The sequence below is a fragment of the Struthio camelus genome, chromosome 2 (assembly GCF_040807025.1).
Source record: "Struthio camelus isolate bStrCam1 chromosome 2, bStrCam1.hap1, whole genome shotgun sequence".
Classification (NCBI taxonomy): Eukaryota; Metazoa; Chordata; class Aves; order Struthioniformes; family Struthionidae; genus Struthio; species Struthio camelus.
The window spans coordinates 135939776-135957673 of record NC_090943.1 but is presented as its reverse complement, the minus strand read 5'-3'; the positions used below and the strand labels follow the sequence as shown (position 1 = coordinate 135957673).

The window sequence follows — 17898 nt, the reverse complement described above, 5'->3', positions numbered from 1 at the left end:
GGTATGCAACATGATAGCTTCACATCTTCAGAAGTGCAAGGATCTTATCGAAATGGTGTCCAGTAAAATTAGTCACCTGAAAAGGCAATTTTAGACCCCTGAGACGTAGTTGACAGAGTGCTGGTGGAAACGATCCTGTTCTAAACACAAGGAAGAAGCCACAAGGTCATTGTCCTGTCCTGTGGTACAGAAGGAGAAACCACACTGGATCTAATCTAAGACTACTGGGCTGCCAGATAGTCTCCTACCAGGTGCCGCTCTTACCATAAAGCAGCTGAATGCATGGCACCCAGACTATTACAAATGGGTTATTCAGGGAGAAGGTAAGGATTCTGGCTATGAAAATATGTTATCCTCAGCAAACTTCAGAAATGTCCTTTTTTTAGGAAAATCTTCGTGGATTATTGGGAAGTTTTGCACGGTGCCGACAAACTCCAGAATCCCTCACTGGGGACATTGAAGGTTTATCTAGAGCATGTTATTCAGAAGTTCATAGTTTAGTTACAGACCTCAGACTAATTTTAGGCTCAAGAATGTAGATGCTCTGGCTAATTTTCTGGAGGTGCTGATCCTCTCCACCAAGCAGGGACCACTGGGGAAAAAGCCCAAAGCTAGTCTTCATGAATATTTTCCTAACTCACTGAAGAGCCTGGCTCCAGCCACTGTGTCTGGAGCTGACTGTCTACCATGTACCCTATTCTCATAGGTATAAAGGCCAAAGATGACTTTTCATGCTCAAGTTTAAGAAATAATTTCCCCTAACATGTTCAGTTTGAAACAGAGAAGGAAAAGACCTAATAATTCATCTTTTACTGAGATTAGAAACATTTTCTCTGCAACATAATCTGAAACTGTTCTTTTAAAGCTCTAAGCACCTTTTTTGTCTTTAGGAACAATATTTTTATTCACTTACTTAGCTTTATTTGTATTTACTTAGCTTAGATCTCCAAAACGACTAATGCATTTTTTCAAGATTTTGGAGAGGGCAGAGGAAAAAGGATCAAAATGCTACCAAGGTAAGAAGACATAAATAATACACACTTTCTGAGCTGCAAATGAGCGTGCCATTTCTGAGTGTTCCCATTAATTGGTCCTCAGCTCTCCCTTAGCATGGTCTGTGCATACTAAGTGCCACACATAATTAACAATCACTAGATGAAGACCATCTCCTAGAAACTGCAGTGCCATGGGTGAGACTTTTTTTTACCCCCACAAAAGCTGGAGCAAAGTGAGGGCCTCCCACATTTTCTGAGAACTGCAAAGCAAGACAAGCAAGTTAAAAAAATAAATAAATTGAAGAATAAAAACCCCCCACAAAGAAACAAACAGAAAAGTGTCATTTGATTCAGCACTGTTGGTAGCACCCTCTAATTCAGAGAAGTCAGTTGTCAAGTGGATTATCCAGAAAATAAGATGGTGATCAAAGCTTCATGTTTCAGTTTGACAAAAAAAAAATTAACCCATAACAGCAGATTCTCCTTCCAAATAAAAGTGCCACTGACTAGCTATGGCTGTATAACTTGCAAGGAAAACAAAAAAATCAAAGAAAGCTCAGTGCATGCTTAATGGAAAGATGAAAAATCCCAAACTTTACTGATAAAAAAGAGATGTAAAACTTGTGTAAGCCGCTCTCTGGTTATCTCTCCCTTTCACATTTAAGAGGCACAGCAGATGAATAATGGGTATGTATCCCAGAGTTGCTTTATTTTTCAATTACTTCTGCTGTCTTTACCACCAGAAGAACTTTAAAATGTTCTGCCCTAAACTATCTTAATGAAAAATAAATTCTCTACAGCCTGTAGATCTGTGAGATGAGACAAAGAAGTGGTTTGGTGAAGTGCAGCTTAGCAAGATATTAGAATTAGTAGCAGAAGCAGGTTGAGACCTCACTCCTCAGCACAGAGTGAATGTCTCTCCTTTACATGACACAGATCCTGCATGCAGTGCAGGATATAATCTATTCCCTGAATTTTTACTGGACTGCTAATGCCTAGCATATGGAGAAATCAAAAAATAACGAACCATCATGAATATTTGTATTAAGCCTCGGGGATGCTCCTGTTGCTCATCTCTAAATACCAATGAGGTGTTTTAGGAGCGATGTCTGGCTGGTTCTATTTTCAAACAAAACTGTTCGCTCTTACCTGGGGCCAATCCATGAAAGCTTCCACTTGCATTATTTTGACATTGAATAGTCTAATTGACTCTACCACTAACTGTGTTTAAGCACCAGAGAAAACTGGTGCAAAGTAGTCAGCTGTGACATCAAAAGTGTGTTGGGGTCTGTTTATTCAAGGGGTCATTTTTGAAATGTTCGAGGCAGAGGCTGGTCCTTGGACCTCCCAGTGCTTTGGCACTCTGCTGCGATAAGTCCCCCGCTGAGGGAAGGCTTTCCTCCACCCAGGCTCTGGGGCAGATTCACCAGTCAGAAATTCAGCCCTGGTCTTGCGCTCCTATGGGTCAGACTGTAGGAGGGAAGGGGCTCTGCAACCCTCTGTGTTGCACCGTGAAAGAATTCACACGCTGGCACTGCTCCACCTGAAACAAGAGAGCAAGCCTTGCTATAAGAAACGCTTGTGTCAATGCCACCACAAACCAGTTGCTGGTAACAAATACAGCAGACCAGTGTATGTGGCTCTGCCTTCTCGTAAGTATGATTTAACATACAAAGGCAGTTGTGGCATGGAGTTAGAGATTTTTCTAATGGGCTAATCAGCACTCAAGGACCATAAAGAGCTGGTGTTCAGGGACGTGAAGGATTTTTGCTGGTCTGCAGAGTAAACAGATGTATAATGCCATGAAACTGTGGAATGTGTTGAAAGCATATGGAAAGGGGTTTCCTGACCACGTGTTTCAATAAATAAAAAATGGCATTTCACATGGTTCAAATCATGACAGAGCACTCAGCTTCACTAGATGCCAAGCAAAAGTCAGTAGTCTGATGGGCTGATTGAAGGAAGCCGTCTGTGTAACTTAGGGTAATAAAGTCCTATAGCTGCATCAACCCTTTCTGAGATACAACACAGCATGCCAGACATCGGGAAGCCTGGTACACTGGAATGGACTAACTCTACAAAAACATAACCATAGACAGGAATTTAATATATTTTTAATTCAGCCATTTTTAAGAATCATTTTTAGCCACACGTTTACATGTAGGCATTTGCTGGGAGGGGAGGGAGGCAGGGCAACAGAGGTTTGTCTGTTTTACTTTTCTAGAAATTTTAAGTCAAAGAAATAGCTCTGGCTAATACCTGGCAGGTATTAAAACCATCTACTATTTTTTAACTGTGCTGGATGGAACAGTTGAACCTTTTCAGAAAAAATGTGATTTAAAAAAGAAAAAGCATACAGAAACTTTTCCTAGGCTATGTTGACTTTTGCACATGTATCTTTCTCAACAGCTATGAGCAAGATTTTCAGCTCCAGAATTAAGTGATAGGTTTGCTGTCTATAAAACCATTAAAGCAAGGAAGCAGAAGACAGAACAGGAATTTTTAGAGTGACCTTGATGCTAGCATATCCTGCTCATGTCCTGTGTGGTGCAGGGGGAACAGCATGGGAAGAAATTGCTGTTTTAGCACATGGTCTGCAGGAGAACAGAAAGGGCAGTAGAAACGCAATCTGAAAATAACATTAGCCATGACAGTGCGACCGTGAGGTCTTCCCGAGGAACAGTCTGCAGGAGCAGAGCTAGTCCCTGCATTTAAATGAACAAGCTTTTCGGACCAGGGATGTTGAACAGTTTTCCTCTTCAGCGCTCCTAAAAGACCCGACTGCACATAGCCCCTAATGGCAGCTTTTTAGTTTTTATTTGCCACGCTCAAGATATGTCCCTAAAGACTCAGTTGTAATGCTCCTCTCATTCTCCTAAATTGGGAATGGCAAGATAAGAATACTGAAGGTCTTTGTACTCTCGGCAGTAAAACATAGCGGAGATGAGAGTGAAAGGGTTCAGGAGCCTTGGAAATCATCCTCAGTTAGTTCCCTTCAAAAACCACCCCCGCTGGGGGAGGCACTGATGTGCAATAGTGGAGGTGGGAGCTGTGGCCTTTTAAACATTTTGGAAAGAAAGTACTAGCTCCTTTGAAAGAGATGCTAATCCCAGGCTCCCTTAGAGATTCTGGTGAAAGTAAATTGCCACTTTTTTCAGTCCTGCCCTGCACGGCACCGCCAGCATAGCTGCTGCTGCAAATAAGCAGACTTTCTACAGCAATTCAGTGGGTGTGCGGCTATGCGGCACATACAGGAGCCTTGCTGTTCGGCCGTGTCCTCATGCGTCCCTCCCCACTGCACTGCAGAAGGTACATTTCCATGGAGTGATGCTTTTTGCTCCACATTTCCCCTTTGCTTCACTACTGCTGTTTCTTTCCCAGGCCCATGTGTTTTCATGTGAGGTGCTCAGGGGCTGAACATCCTTTCTCCTGAATGTCATCAGTCTCATGCTGCATGGTGAAAGAAGATATTATAGCTGACACTGTCTGTCAGTTTGGATCATCCTTGAAATTTTCCTGACCGACACTCTGGCTCTCCGCTTTATTTCTGGCAAGCCATATGAAACTGTTTCATAAGTATATCATTAACATTTGAGTAATTTTGTTGCTTTTATTAACTTAAGCTAAGGCCATTTCTCTCTCTTCCTTGAAATTTTTAGTCTTTGAGTTTTCTCAGGTTGAAACATTTATTTTTCCTAGGCAACTTTTTCTAGGCAACGTGAAAGATATGGTTAATTATATGTTAACACTATGGCATAAATAACTCTATTAAATAAACTATCGCTATTCCGGTAGTTAGTCCATTGGCTAAATATGCATTAGTGACCATGATGGAGAAATAGAAAATATATGAGAAATTATAGAAACAGATTTTTGAGAAGCACTTTTGGAGCAATTCCAGTCTATCTGAGTGCTGCAGATGTTACCCAGGCTGCCTGCATTTGCAATGCATAGTAAAAATGATCAGAAGATTCTGATTAGTAAATGGAACATGTAATGTATTCCCAACAGACCATTCTCCCATAAGAAATAAGTCATTTTGAGCCCTGTTTATTTTTCAAAAGTGCAAAATAGAACTGATGCTGAGAAAACTTTGTGCAGAGTAGGGAAAGAAAAGCCACTTTCAAGTTTGAGGAACCCTGAATAGGTTAATTCACTTGAAACAGTTCTGCATTATTTTTAGCAAAGAATTTGATTGACAAGTGAGTCATGAAGAAGCCGTCAATCTGCACTTCCAGTGATTTGCAGTTTCTAAGGAACGCGGAGCTGAACGGCCCTCCTGTGCTGGGGTCCAGCCCCCACTATCGCACGCCACCACAAAGACTTTGCTGCTCATGAACAGAGTAGCTCCGTCTTTAAAATAAATAGGTATTTTGTCCATGTTGCTGCTTTCAAATGGCTGCTTTACAAAGCTCTCTTTGTCCTGTTTCCCAAAGATGAGTCTCCTTCAGAAAACAAAAGCAGTTGCAGCTGTGCGCGGTCGTCTCTCGCGGCGCTGCTGTGCGCTCTTACGTTATAGTGATGTTTAGCAATACAGATTTAATTCTTTCTTGACAACTCTTGCACCACAACAAATCACTTACGTTGCCTGTGATAGCATATACTCTGGAAACATGAAGGTATTTATTTATATGCTGTTTTGTCTGCTTTCATACAGTCTGCAATGGACAGTGAAGCAGTGGTAGGCACTGATGTGTCTGTTGGCATCTGCTACCAAGGAAGCGGCTTGTGCCGAAAATGGGCAGATTGTTGGAGACTGTCGAGTTCATATTCACCAAAAGCAAAATGCTCTGTGGTCAGGCCGCCTCGGTGGAAAGCATTACGCTCCTGTACATTGCTCTTCAGCTGCCTACAAGAGCTGCTGATGGACAGCCAGGAGCCGAGGCGGCCGCAGCTCTCCACACCTCCCAGCCCTGCCAGAGCACGGACGCTTGGCAGAGCTCCAGCGATCGGGGTTCAGGAGCCCCCTCTGTCCTCGGTCCCCAAGGCCACAGCTCCATGGCAGCTAGCGGGTGTCCCCCCAGCTGCAAGTGTTGGGTCTTCTACTTTATGGGACCTTTCAGATTTCTTTATAAACTGATTTTTGTGATCTCAGTCTTTACTGGAGAAGAGCTTTTCTGGGATAGGATTGCTTTTGCCGGCACAGCTGCCAGCTGTTGTTTCAGGCTAATCCATAAACTCAGACAGGCATTCACATCAGTTACAACTCCTCTTTTCTTCAGTTCTTTCCAAGAAGAATCTACAAAACCTAGAGATTTGTTCTCTGTAGCAACAAATGAGAAGGAAGACTCTGGAAAATAATTAGGAACTGTGACTATTTGCCATCTCCTTTGGCTTGCTAGGAATGCTCACGCTACAGAAAATGTATCTATGTTCATATACAATGTTGTAAAATATGTACATTTTTATTATATGTAAGCCACTCTACGTAAAGGGAAACTTCTGATGTTTCTTTCTACAGATCAGTTTTTGGATTGCAGAGCAGCTGACTTGTGAAGCTACGTGTGGGCACCCTAAGTGACCATGGAGAGGTGGAATTTGGTTGACTATGTCATCAAACAAAGTCCCACCTTGAAATGTGAATGTGTTGTCATGCTACATTTCAGCTGGGCAGAGTGAGGCCTGGTCAGGATTTGGTGAGCAGACCTTTCTGGGTTACTTGCATGCTATGTGAACTGTCTCTGGCAATTCAGTAAGTGCACTGACTTAACACTGCATCAGTATGCCAAAATGCAGCGACATAGCTTTGCGTTGCTGAGATCCCAGAATTTTTCTGATCAAAAATAGAAATTTTGAGCATTTCTACACAGTAAAGATACTGTAGCCTTGCTATAAAGAAGGCTGTTGTCATTCCAGTGCTTTGTAAACTTAATTCACATTTTTGCTTAATGTATTTTTAACTGTATTGAAAACTAATCAATTTTCTTTCCATGAGTTGTTAAATTTCTGGGGTATTAGCAGTGATTCTTTGCATGTACTCTGTTTTGCACTTTGATTTTGAGGCCTTCTCAGTCATAGGCTTTAAACAAACAAATAAACAAGCAAGCAAGCAAACAAAAACTTTGCTGCTGACTCTACTACACTGATGTAACTGCACCTCTCTGTAGTTGAAAGTTATCAGTGACAGCTCTCCATTTATTTTATCACTGACTTTAAGAGATCATCAGAGCAAAGCCAACCATACAGCCTATATATATTGTTTTTTTCATTTCCAAAAGAAATACCTCAATCTGCAGAATGAAAATCCCAGGCATCCTCTGTAAAATAATGCAGAATGAGAAAGGCTTGTAGTTCGGAAAGGAAGGTAAAGGAGGGGAAGTTCTGAGCCATTGCAGAAAGGGAGCTTCTGTCATTTCTGCCACTGAGGCTATGATTTCATTCAAGAGTTACAATAATTACTTTCTTTAAAAAGTAATTTGCCTCCTTATATGGTGTTTTTAATAAATTCAGCACTATTGTTGCAGATATGAACTTGCATTCCTGGAAAGTGCCATGGTGAAACGTGACCTCCAGAAATTCAGTCCTCCTTAGTGATTTTTGTTATGTTGTTTTATTTTTTTTTACAGATCCATCAACTTTTAGGCCAGATGAGATCACAGCAATTGTTTTGTCTGGCTTTCTCCATAACACCAATCATAACCAGGCACAAATTAATTCCTTTTTGAATTGCAGCCTATATTTCAGTCAAGAAATCCTATTTTTATGTAAACAAAGGCAGTGATGGAGAACCCACAATAGCATTTACTAAATCATTTCAGTGGTTTATAACCCCCGCTTAGAAAAATTGTAATCTCCTTTCCAATCTGATTTTGTCCAGCTCTGAAGAGCAGCCCTAGGCTACTGTCATACAAAGCTGAAAAGCCCATGACCAAAGTTTTTCTCTCTGTGTAGGTGCAGAGACTGTGATCTTGTCTGCCCTTAACCTTTTCTTGGGCAAACTAAACAGATTTCAGATGAACAGTTTTTTTTTATCATCATCTCACCTGCTCCAGAGAGTCCTAGCAGAACTGAATACCACAGACAAGATGAGAAGCCTCTGTTATCCACGCATATGCCACAGATGCATGTAGCACTAATGTTATTTTTTTGTTTTTGTGCAGCCTTTGCATGCGCTTAGGAGATGGTCAAGCTTTACAGGCCGTGATGGAGCTTAGCTCCCCCCACCAGCCCAACCACAGCTTCCTGCCCTTTCCAGCCATTTATAGGGCAGGGCTGTCACCAGATATTTCAGCGCATAAACACAAGTGATCCCTAACCCGCTTCAGTCAAAATGATCCAGGTCAAAACAAAAACAAAACAAAACAAAACAAAAACACCAACAAAAAGACAGCAACACCTTATTGAAAGTGTTTAGGCTAACCTAGATCCTGGTGACAGAATGCGGCTAAAAGGATTATATGTGCAGTTATACCAGGTCAACTGCAGTGAGAGTGTGGTATCTGAGCTCAGCCAAACCTTCTCCTTGCTTTGTCCAAGGTCATGCACTGAGCAGATTTTTCCATTCCTTCCAGTCCTTACTCGGAACTATTTTTTCCTGGATGTCTTCATCTGACTTCGTATCTGATTACAGGTGCACGTTATTCAAGACCTTTCTCAAATGTGCATTACCTTGGATTTTTGACAGCAAACCTCACCAGACATTGTTCTGCCCACACACTTGTTTCATTGGAGCCTGTGACTTTCGTCATGCTCTTTACCATCTCTGGAGGAACTAAAATCACTTTGCTCTAGCTTCAGATTTTGTTGATTCTTTTAGCCAAAAAAAAAAAAAAGGCTCTTTGAAGTTGTTAAGCAATTGCCACTCATGAGATTGACCATTTTTTTACCGTTAACCTTTTACAAGTTTCTCTTAAATGAGTTATTTTATAAGTTCACGTTAAATTATTGCACGGGACCCTAGTGGTACAGTTCTGGGGACTGACGCATCTGTAACCATCAATGTTGTCCTCAGAGATCTTTTAAAGAAAGGCACAGTGTTTATCAGTCTCCATTCATCCATTATAATCATTACTTTCTCATTATGGCTCCCTTTCTCTTAAGTTCCTTCAGAAATCTAGCCCTAAAGTCACGGTTCCTGCTGTACAAGGCTTTAGGAGAGGTTAGGTCCTCTCTAGTAACCGCTTATTATAGAAACCTCCACAAAGCATCACCATAGCAGAAATGTTAGTACAACTGTGTCTTGAGCATGTTTCTGCCATCGCATTCTCTTTCTCTGAGGATCCATAGGAATATGGTAAGAAAAAAGTTATTCTCAGCATAATGGAGACATAATCCTATGCTATCTGTGTACAAGTGTCCACTTAATGTTGATGGGGGCTCCCTTCATCTCTCAGCTATCCTGACCTCTGCATGTCACGTTCTTCCTGCTCATCTCTATTTGCATAAATGCAGAGAGAATGTATTTGAACAAATGAAATTAAACTTTTTGCCCTTGCCTGTTTAACTAGTAGTATATCTGTCAAAAGCTATTGGCTTTGTCAAGAAAATCTTCCCACAAACTTGCTCTCCAGAGCCTTCTGGCATTTACCTATGGGCTTACAATGTATTGTCTTTTCTGTGTCTTCTCAGGATGGATTCATGAAACCAAATCTTAAATTTTCTATGACATGAAGTTAATTTCACCTAAAGAAGTTGAGGAAAGGCAAAGGCAAAGGCAAAGGCAAAGGCAAAGGGAAGAAGCCCTTTTATTATTTTGGTAGAGAAAAGGTGCTTTCTCACTCCCACACGGCACAGAAGGAATATTAACATTGTCCACTTAAATCAACAAGTCAGCTTTGGGACTGCATTTGCAACATGTTAAGCCAAAATATAAATGTTTCTGGAAACCTGAAGAATGTGAATGTGAGTTTAGAGTTGGAAGAGCCTTGAAATTTCACCTGTCTTGGGTGCTACTGAGGTTTCATTGTTGTATAAATACAAATTCACCTTTGATTTGACTTAGTGGACTTCCTAATGAACTATTCTGTGACTGCTTTGTTTTTAAATTAACTATCCTTTCATTCAATAATTGGTCTATGACTGTAATTGCTAATCTTTCAGGCAGAACCTATTAAAAACAAATTAACTTGTTCCAAACTCTGGTGATTTTATGATTGTATAGATCAATACAATATAGATCACAGTTAATTAACCTTTTTATCACTGAGCCATTTCAACATGAGCCATATTGCAGCATTGCAGTAATTGGTCGTATTCCTACCTCTCCATACCTGCTCTGTAGTGATATTAATGCACAATTTAGTTTATAATAATGGAGGCTGAAACTAGACAACTCAAGCTGCCTGCTACACAGCAACTATGATATGATGGTGTAATTAGATAGTGTTTATCTGCATAAGAAAAAAACTTCAGAAATATGAGCAGAATCTGAAAAATAATAATAACAAAAAAACCCAAGAAACAAAAAACAAGCCAAGTGAAAATAGCGCTTGAATCTTTGTTTCCTTTGCAAATATTATCAGAGTTGTTACAAGGCATAATTTTGGCTGCAGTGCAATGAATACACAAAAACCTCAGCTAATTAAGATCACAAATATTTCTTAAAATGTTCAAGCCAAAATGCGTAAAAACGTATAGTCTGGACAGCCTGGTTTTTTTCATACAAAATTGTAATGAATTCTGTAAATTTCTGTAATAAATGTCTCTAATTGCTATTAACACTCCCATTCAAGATTTCAGTAGTAAAACAGGACTGAATTTACCAATATATGAATTTCTTGATATTGCCTCAGTGTCGCTGCAGGCCAGCTTCTGTTGCTCTTGCTGTATGGAGCTTGCACTACACAGTAATATGGTGCCTATTTTTAAGGGGCCCTAAAGATAACGTAAAGAAGATCTGCCAAATACAGCGTGGCCAAGTTGAATTTAGTTATGTGCTTTCTACTCATCCCAGGGGAAATGTTGTCTCATCTGAAGACAGTGGCAGTTCTGCTATTAATCTCAGTGGAGGTGGGATTTCTCCGTCAATTTTAAATTCAAAAAGATCTTAGAGGCAGGGCAGTGCTTTTTGTTGCTGATCTTGTTGATTCACACACTATGCTCTCTAACTCCCTGCTCGTGTTTTGTGGACAGCAGTCACGTTTTCATGCTTGTCTAGAAAGCGTCTTTTGGGAGTAATACACCCAAAAGAGGTGCAGTGATAACTCTTCTGAGGTTAATTTTTAAGCTTAAACTCTGAGGAACAATGTGCTTACGTCTCTGAATGACGGTTTAAAAAAAAAAAAAGAAGAAGAAGAAGCAGCAGCGAGGCCAAATTCTGTGTTGATGCAGGATGATGAATGTGGGAAGAAGGTAAATTTTATTAAATCAGGTGACACGACAGGAGAATTAGTAAACTTGAAGATACAAGATATCTGACAAGATGCTAAGATATTAATGTTGACCTAGTAAAAGCTATTATTATCGGTCTCTGTAAACCTAGTCTCACTTATATCCCTAGGCTAACATGGCTGTAGCAATGCCGTGCTTGCTGTGCATGCAGTCCAGGACACAAGAGGCTGACCTGCAAGCACCTCCTCACCTTTCAGTTTTACACTTCTTTATTAGCAGGTGATTACCTGTGGTCTGCCAATTTTTATCAGCTTCCAGATGCTTTGTTTTCATAGCCCCAGAATATTGTGAGACTCTCCAGGCAGTAATATTAAAAATATTACCGCTCTTCAGGATTTCTGTCCTGAATCGGGACCCTGTGGGGATATCCCCATTGGCAGCCACACACCAGAGCTCAGCAGGCTTGCAAATTTTGGTGTGTAAAGAGGTACAATTTAAAATACGGATTTTTTCTGTTTATAGTGAAAGATTGTGATCCAGAAATTCCTGACACCCAAGGCTATTTCCTGCACTGACCTTCTCCTCCTTTGCCTTTGTATTTATTTGGCTGGAGAAGCAAATTAGCTTAAAATGATCAACATGATTTAAATATTTTCAAAGGTATTTGAAATACTTTTAGATCCTAAGCATGATCCCACATTCTTGGAAATGGGATTTTCATGACTGTGGAAAAATTTTTGAAAGTTGCTGGTGTGGGTTTTTTTTTTTCTCTTTCTTTTTTTCTGTTGTCATAAAATGCCTACTTAGTATGTAGCCATCTTACTGGTCGATAACAAACAGCACCACCTAAGCACAGGGCTCATTTATAGTTTTAAAGATTTTAACTCCAAAATATTAACATCTTCCTTTACAGTCCTGTTGAGATGAATAAATGTTTACCTCAGTCCGAACTGCCTAGTTCAATTAATCATTTATTATACCGGTTAGATGTGTGGATGACTGTTTCTACTTGCTGGGTTTAAGTAATAGTGCAATATCCCAGTCTTTCTTACCTCATATCATCACTGCGTGATTCCTGCAGCCAGTGGTTAATGCAATACATCCTTGGAAACCTCAATCCTGTTAGTTTAATTGACTTACTGCAGTAGAAAAGGATAAACATGAGCTGATAACATGTATCGTATCTCACACTAGAGGAGATATCTGCAGGTCATGATTTAAGCACCTCACAAAGTAGTTTACTTTCCTTGTCTCTCAAAACAGAGAGAGAAAATAAGCCTGAAGTTGACGTTTATTCCCTCTTCCCCTCTCTCTTCTCTGATCTCTGTAATATTTTTCAGATTTTGGGGGGGGGGTCTATTTTCATTTGTCACGTTCCCTTGGATTTCTATGTTTTGTTGGGCTTTTTCCTCTAAGAATTTTACACTGGCTGTGCCTGTTTCTCCATGAGTGAGACCTGCATCAGCCTCAAGGTAATGGTGGTTTGCATACATACTTGGTTTGGATTTCAGAAGTGTTTTTTGTTAGTAGCATTTTTGAGACACTCTGTGAATTATACCAAGAAAAGGCAAGTAGATGAGTGAAAATCACCAAAAAAAGGGGGGGTTTCAAAGAAATTTAGAAACTTTCCCATTTCTGCTCTACAGTTTATATGTAAAAAGAAAAAAACTCTTAACACTAAAAAGGAAGCCAGTAAAAAGTACTATATCAAAGCCATTTCTGGAAAAGAATTCCCACTAAGTAGGTATTTAAAGTAGAGAAAATTACCTTATGCTGGCCTCTGAAACATCTCAGCTGAACTACATTACCCTGATGGGCTTAAAAATGAGAAAAATTCTGGCATGAAAAATGCTTGCTAGGTATTGTAGCTTTGGTAAAATTTGCTTGATGATAGTTCAGATTGTCAGTTGCTGGTCTCTGACATTACATTTCGTATCAACATTTGTACCTGGCATGCAATTTGTTCATAGAGGAGCTTTAGGAAAAAAATAACTTCTGGTACAATTTAGGGCTGATTTCCGAAGCAAAGACTAAGAAATTTGACTGTTTCAGGATCATCAGTTGTTTGTGTCCTTGGATAAGCTGAGCGGTTTTACTGGACCGTCATTTTTGTAGTTACAGAGGATTCTTCAGATGTTCTATTCCTGTTTTTCTCACGTGGATCCTCTCTTCCTATACTCTCCAGCAGGCACACTTTTAGGAATTTGAGAATATATATATAAACAGCTTACGAGCCATGCTTCTTGATATTTATCAACTCAAAATAAACCCTTTTTTTGCCTTGAGAAGGGGATTAAATAAAATAACAAGGTGAATGCTGGACCCAGCTAAAAAAGAAAGACTTTGTGAATTAGTTTATTTTAAATGGTATTTGAGCAGGTAGGAGTAGAGTATTTATACTGGGCTCGAAGTGCTGAGAAAGATCATTTCAAAAGAAAAAAAAAAAAAGATATGTTCTGTCCTGATGCACTAGTTTCAGAATATTGTGACATTTACATTCTAACGATAACTAAACTTTGATCTTTGGGAATTTATAAAGAGCTTGATTTGCTGTGATTTTGCCACCCCCCCCGAGGGAGCTAGATGCACCCTGCAAACCTCACAAGGGTTATGCAAACAAAAAGAAGGCAGCACAGTACTGGGAAAGGTGGCTGTTTGGAATATATATGCACAGAGAAGTTATGGGATTAACCAGACTGAACTCAGTGGTTTGGTTAAGGGTAGCCACACAAAACCAGCGCAAACAAACACGTAGGAGAAGAGGGACCTAAAGGCATAAAACTGAATCTCTCTAGCTTTCCCTGATGCCAGCTCTTGAGATGTTTGGAGGCAATGGGCTGAAGGAATTGCTGGACTTCTGCTTTACTCCTGAGCCGCTCAGCAGAAACAGCAGGCAGCAGCACTAGTGCAGGGAGCAAAGCCTATGACAGCCCTTCGCAGGAGTAAATGGCCTAATTCTGGGTATGACTTAATAAAATACAGCTGACACTTTTCTCAGACCGAGGTGGAGGCTAAGGTGACTACATATGTTTGCATGGTGTCCTAACACAAATATCTACTTTAATAGTTGATCATCTCTGACATGAGGTGCCGAAAATATTTGCACTGCTGGTGAAATACTGGCATTCGGATACTGCTGCAAGTCGAGTTCTCATCGTTCAGTAGAGACATCGCTCATTTTCTGTTCCCTCGGAGGTAGAAGAAAACACTTTTGCCTCAGAAATTTTTGCTTCCCAAAGCCCAGCAGTTATTCAGTTTTCAGGAATTATTGTATTTGCTTGGGGTCACGGGAAAATTGGCCGCACTTAGCGTGAATACAATAGGAACGAGAAATAGTACCTTGGTTTGTACTCTTGAGTGTTGGATCCTGGCAGGCAAGTCCTGTAACTCAATGATATATTAATAAACATGTTCTAGGCAGGGAGGGGGTATTGACAGAAGGCCAGTACATAATGGCAGGGAGCCAAAGGCTTCTCTGCGTTGGCAATCATCTACTACCGTAACTATCCAGGAGGATGTTGCGCTTCTGCAATTTCAAGAAGCCTTTATGTGAGTTACAGTCTCCCAAGGACACCTGCCCAAAGGTGAGTTTCACCAAATGCCCTTCAGAGGCCAATGTGGGAGGTAATCAATTAACTCTTAGGAAAGACAAGCTGAGCAACATTTAATTAAATCAACTATTTTCTCCTGGCTTGAAGTTTTGCGGTAAAACAGAATGCTTTAGATAATCTGGGTCTGATAAAGCGTGCTAGAGACTATCAAGTGATGTTCTGTGTCCTCAGATTAATTGAATGATACCATTCGTAGGCATCTTATTACTGGCATTGATGAATAGAAAATATCTGCAGTGAGGGAAATATGTTTTTGCTGGTAGAATTCTTGCATAAGCTACTCATACAATAATTCTATACTTTAAATGATATAATATTACATTGCGTAATGAAATGCAATTCTCACATCTGAAACAGAAAAATGCCTTTTGTGATTGGCTTAGTGTCTTTGACTAAAGGTTAGAGGATAGTGTTTTCATATGCAAAGAAATTTCTGTAAAAAGGAAATATGAACCTTACAAATGTTCTTGCTTAGCTTCGTTAATAATACTCAGTTAATTACTGTTTTATATTTAATTACAATAGATTGTGATTCATTATTTCAAACAGGTTTAAAACCTAATAGGCATCAGATTACACAGCAAATATGCTTCCTTTGTGCATGAAACTGCTTCCAAATTTTCAACCTTTGGTAATATAAGTGCAGGAAAAAGAATTAAAAAATATGTGCACAAAGGGAGATACACTAGAACATTTTGTCTATTCATTGGAGCTGGATAGTCAACATGACAAGAAAAATTAAACTGGGATTTAGAGACACTGTTTTACCTTGTAGAATGAAGACCTTTCAGAATTTTACTTTAATTACCTTCTTGTTCAGTTTTTCCTTTGTTGTCTAAAGTCATCAATGAGACTTTTGTCTTCTGTTTTCTATTGCCATAAATCTCCTGAGCAAAATTGCTCCCTCCAAGTGAGAGCAGAATAGAACGGAAGACAAAAGCACAAAAATGTTTAGGCAACAGACTCCATTAAGGAAAGAGAAGGAGAGAAAGAAAGTACCTCTGTCTGAAGTAAAATTTCTAAATATTTTAATTTCTTTCTCCAACAGAAACTTTCCTATCTTCTCCAGGAAAGTGGCCACAACTCCCTGTAACAGTGTTAGGGTGGACAGGAGGTGGCAGACCCTCATGCTCTGCCCTGCTCAGGAGCTCTGCTGCCAAATGATACCAACCAGCTCTGTCCTCCTCCAGGTCCCTTACCCCCTTCTCACTCCTAACCTGGCCCTAACCAAACTTTGAAGCTCTCCTGGGCAGGAAAAGGGCTAGAGGGAAAAGAAACACACTGTGAAGCCCACCAGCTGCATTTAGGTCCCCACAGCTCACACAATGCAGCAGCTGAAACGCAGCAGCAGCGGCGCAGTGGCTCCCTTAGGAGTCCCAGATAAGCTCAGGGCAGATGGGTCCTTCCTTCAGAAAACTTTTTTTGGCTGCCTATTTGAGACAGGCAGACACAAAAGATAGCATCTGAGTCTGAGACAGGCAATATCCAAGTGGCTATGGACCCTCATTAAAGCCATTTAAAACAGATGCGGGCCCCTGCTTAAACTCAGAGAGACCAGCCTTAAGCATGGAGATAAATCACTCATAGCAGAAGTGCTATGATAGACCTGGGAGTCTCCTTGAAAGACTTTGTATAGAATCTAGCACCCTGCTATGAAAAGTTTCAGTTTTTAAGAAATAGCATTATGCAGCAGTCAAATGTGGTCACAGAAGTCCTCTGATCAGCTGTAGAAAACAGGACACTTGCTAAAAGAGACAGCTTAAGTTAGCCAACACCTAACACTAATATTATATAAAAAAAGGCAAGATGAGTTTTTTAAACCTCTCAGTTACCTTTTCAAATTGTGCTTTCTGCAAAGTAGGGTAACAACATCTGTGAAGTTTCTTTGGCATATGTAAAATGCAAGAATTTGAGAATCCTTGATCATACTTAGTATTAATGCAAACAAAATGTCTTTGGTCCTTGCTCTCTCTCTGAGATTTTAATGAGTTTGGTCTCTGGATCATTTATTCTCCAGCAACTATAAATGCAGAATTTAATATGTTTTACTCCAGTTGTACTGAGTTCCAGGAGAGGGTTGTTTCTGCTGGCTGCAGAAATCCTCGCCATCACTGTGAGGAAGCCTAGCTGACGTGCTCTGCTTAATGGCACAACACTGAGCAGCTGGGGCACAGTACAGCTTTTGGGCACTCTTCCCCCAAACCAGTGTGTTAGCCAGAGGAAAGGCTTTGATTAGGGATACTGTAGATTAGGGTTCAAAAATAACTGTGTGACAGACATTTTTGATATTATTCAACCCACTTATTGTCTCTGCGCGTCACATCTAAAATGGAGAGAACCATCTTTTCACCTGTAAGAGGCCAGAGTAGCATCAGTTTGCTGAGGTGTTTAGAGGATGACAGGATTGGAAGAGTACTTAGACAGAAGTTTTAGCAGAATCCTTTCCATCTCTATATACCATCTAGGAGAATTCCTTTGGTTAGACCTTATTGGGGGTTTTAAAAGGAGGTGGACCTGGCGTGGCTGCGCAAGCCCAGAGCAAGAACAGGTCTCACGCTTCAAGACTTGCATAGGCCTTTCAGTCAACTCAGGAGGAAATCCTTCTCTTACTTTTTCATTCTCTGCCTCTGGCTGGCTTAGATGCATTATGGAATACTTTTCCCCAGAAAAAAAGTGCCTCTGCAGAAGACAAGATTTAAACAGGTCAATTCTTATAACAGGGATACAATTGAATTCTGAGTTGAAACTTAATAGTGGCTGCCTTAGCCCAATATATGGCTTGTAAAGTAAAAGCCTGCCAGACAAAATATCAATCTATCTATCTATCTGATATTTACTCTATTTTATGGGCCAGTCAAGAGAGGAAACAATAAACATATAGGTGTCTGTGAATGACTTTCCCAGGGATAGTTGGTGGAAGCTGAAAGTATCCTTCCTCCCATTAAAGCTAGCAATCTTTATAATTGGCTGTTTTCTCTCTTTCTATCTATGGCTCTAACATCTGCAGTCTGCAGACAGCCTGG

The 17898-nt window shown here is 40.3% G+C and overlaps 1 long non-coding RNA gene across 1 annotated transcript; it reads left to right on the top strand.

Annotated features, from left to right (window-relative positions):
• Positions 1–4122: 4122 nt before the first annotated feature.
• On the top strand, positions 4123–10070 carry LOC104143178 (uncharacterized). Its single transcript, XR_693870.2, has 3 exons — positions 4123–4304; positions 6457–6631; positions 9564–10070. It is a non-coding gene; the product is annotated as an uncharacterized lncRNA (long non-coding RNA).
• Positions 10071–17898: the final 7828 nt, after the last annotated feature.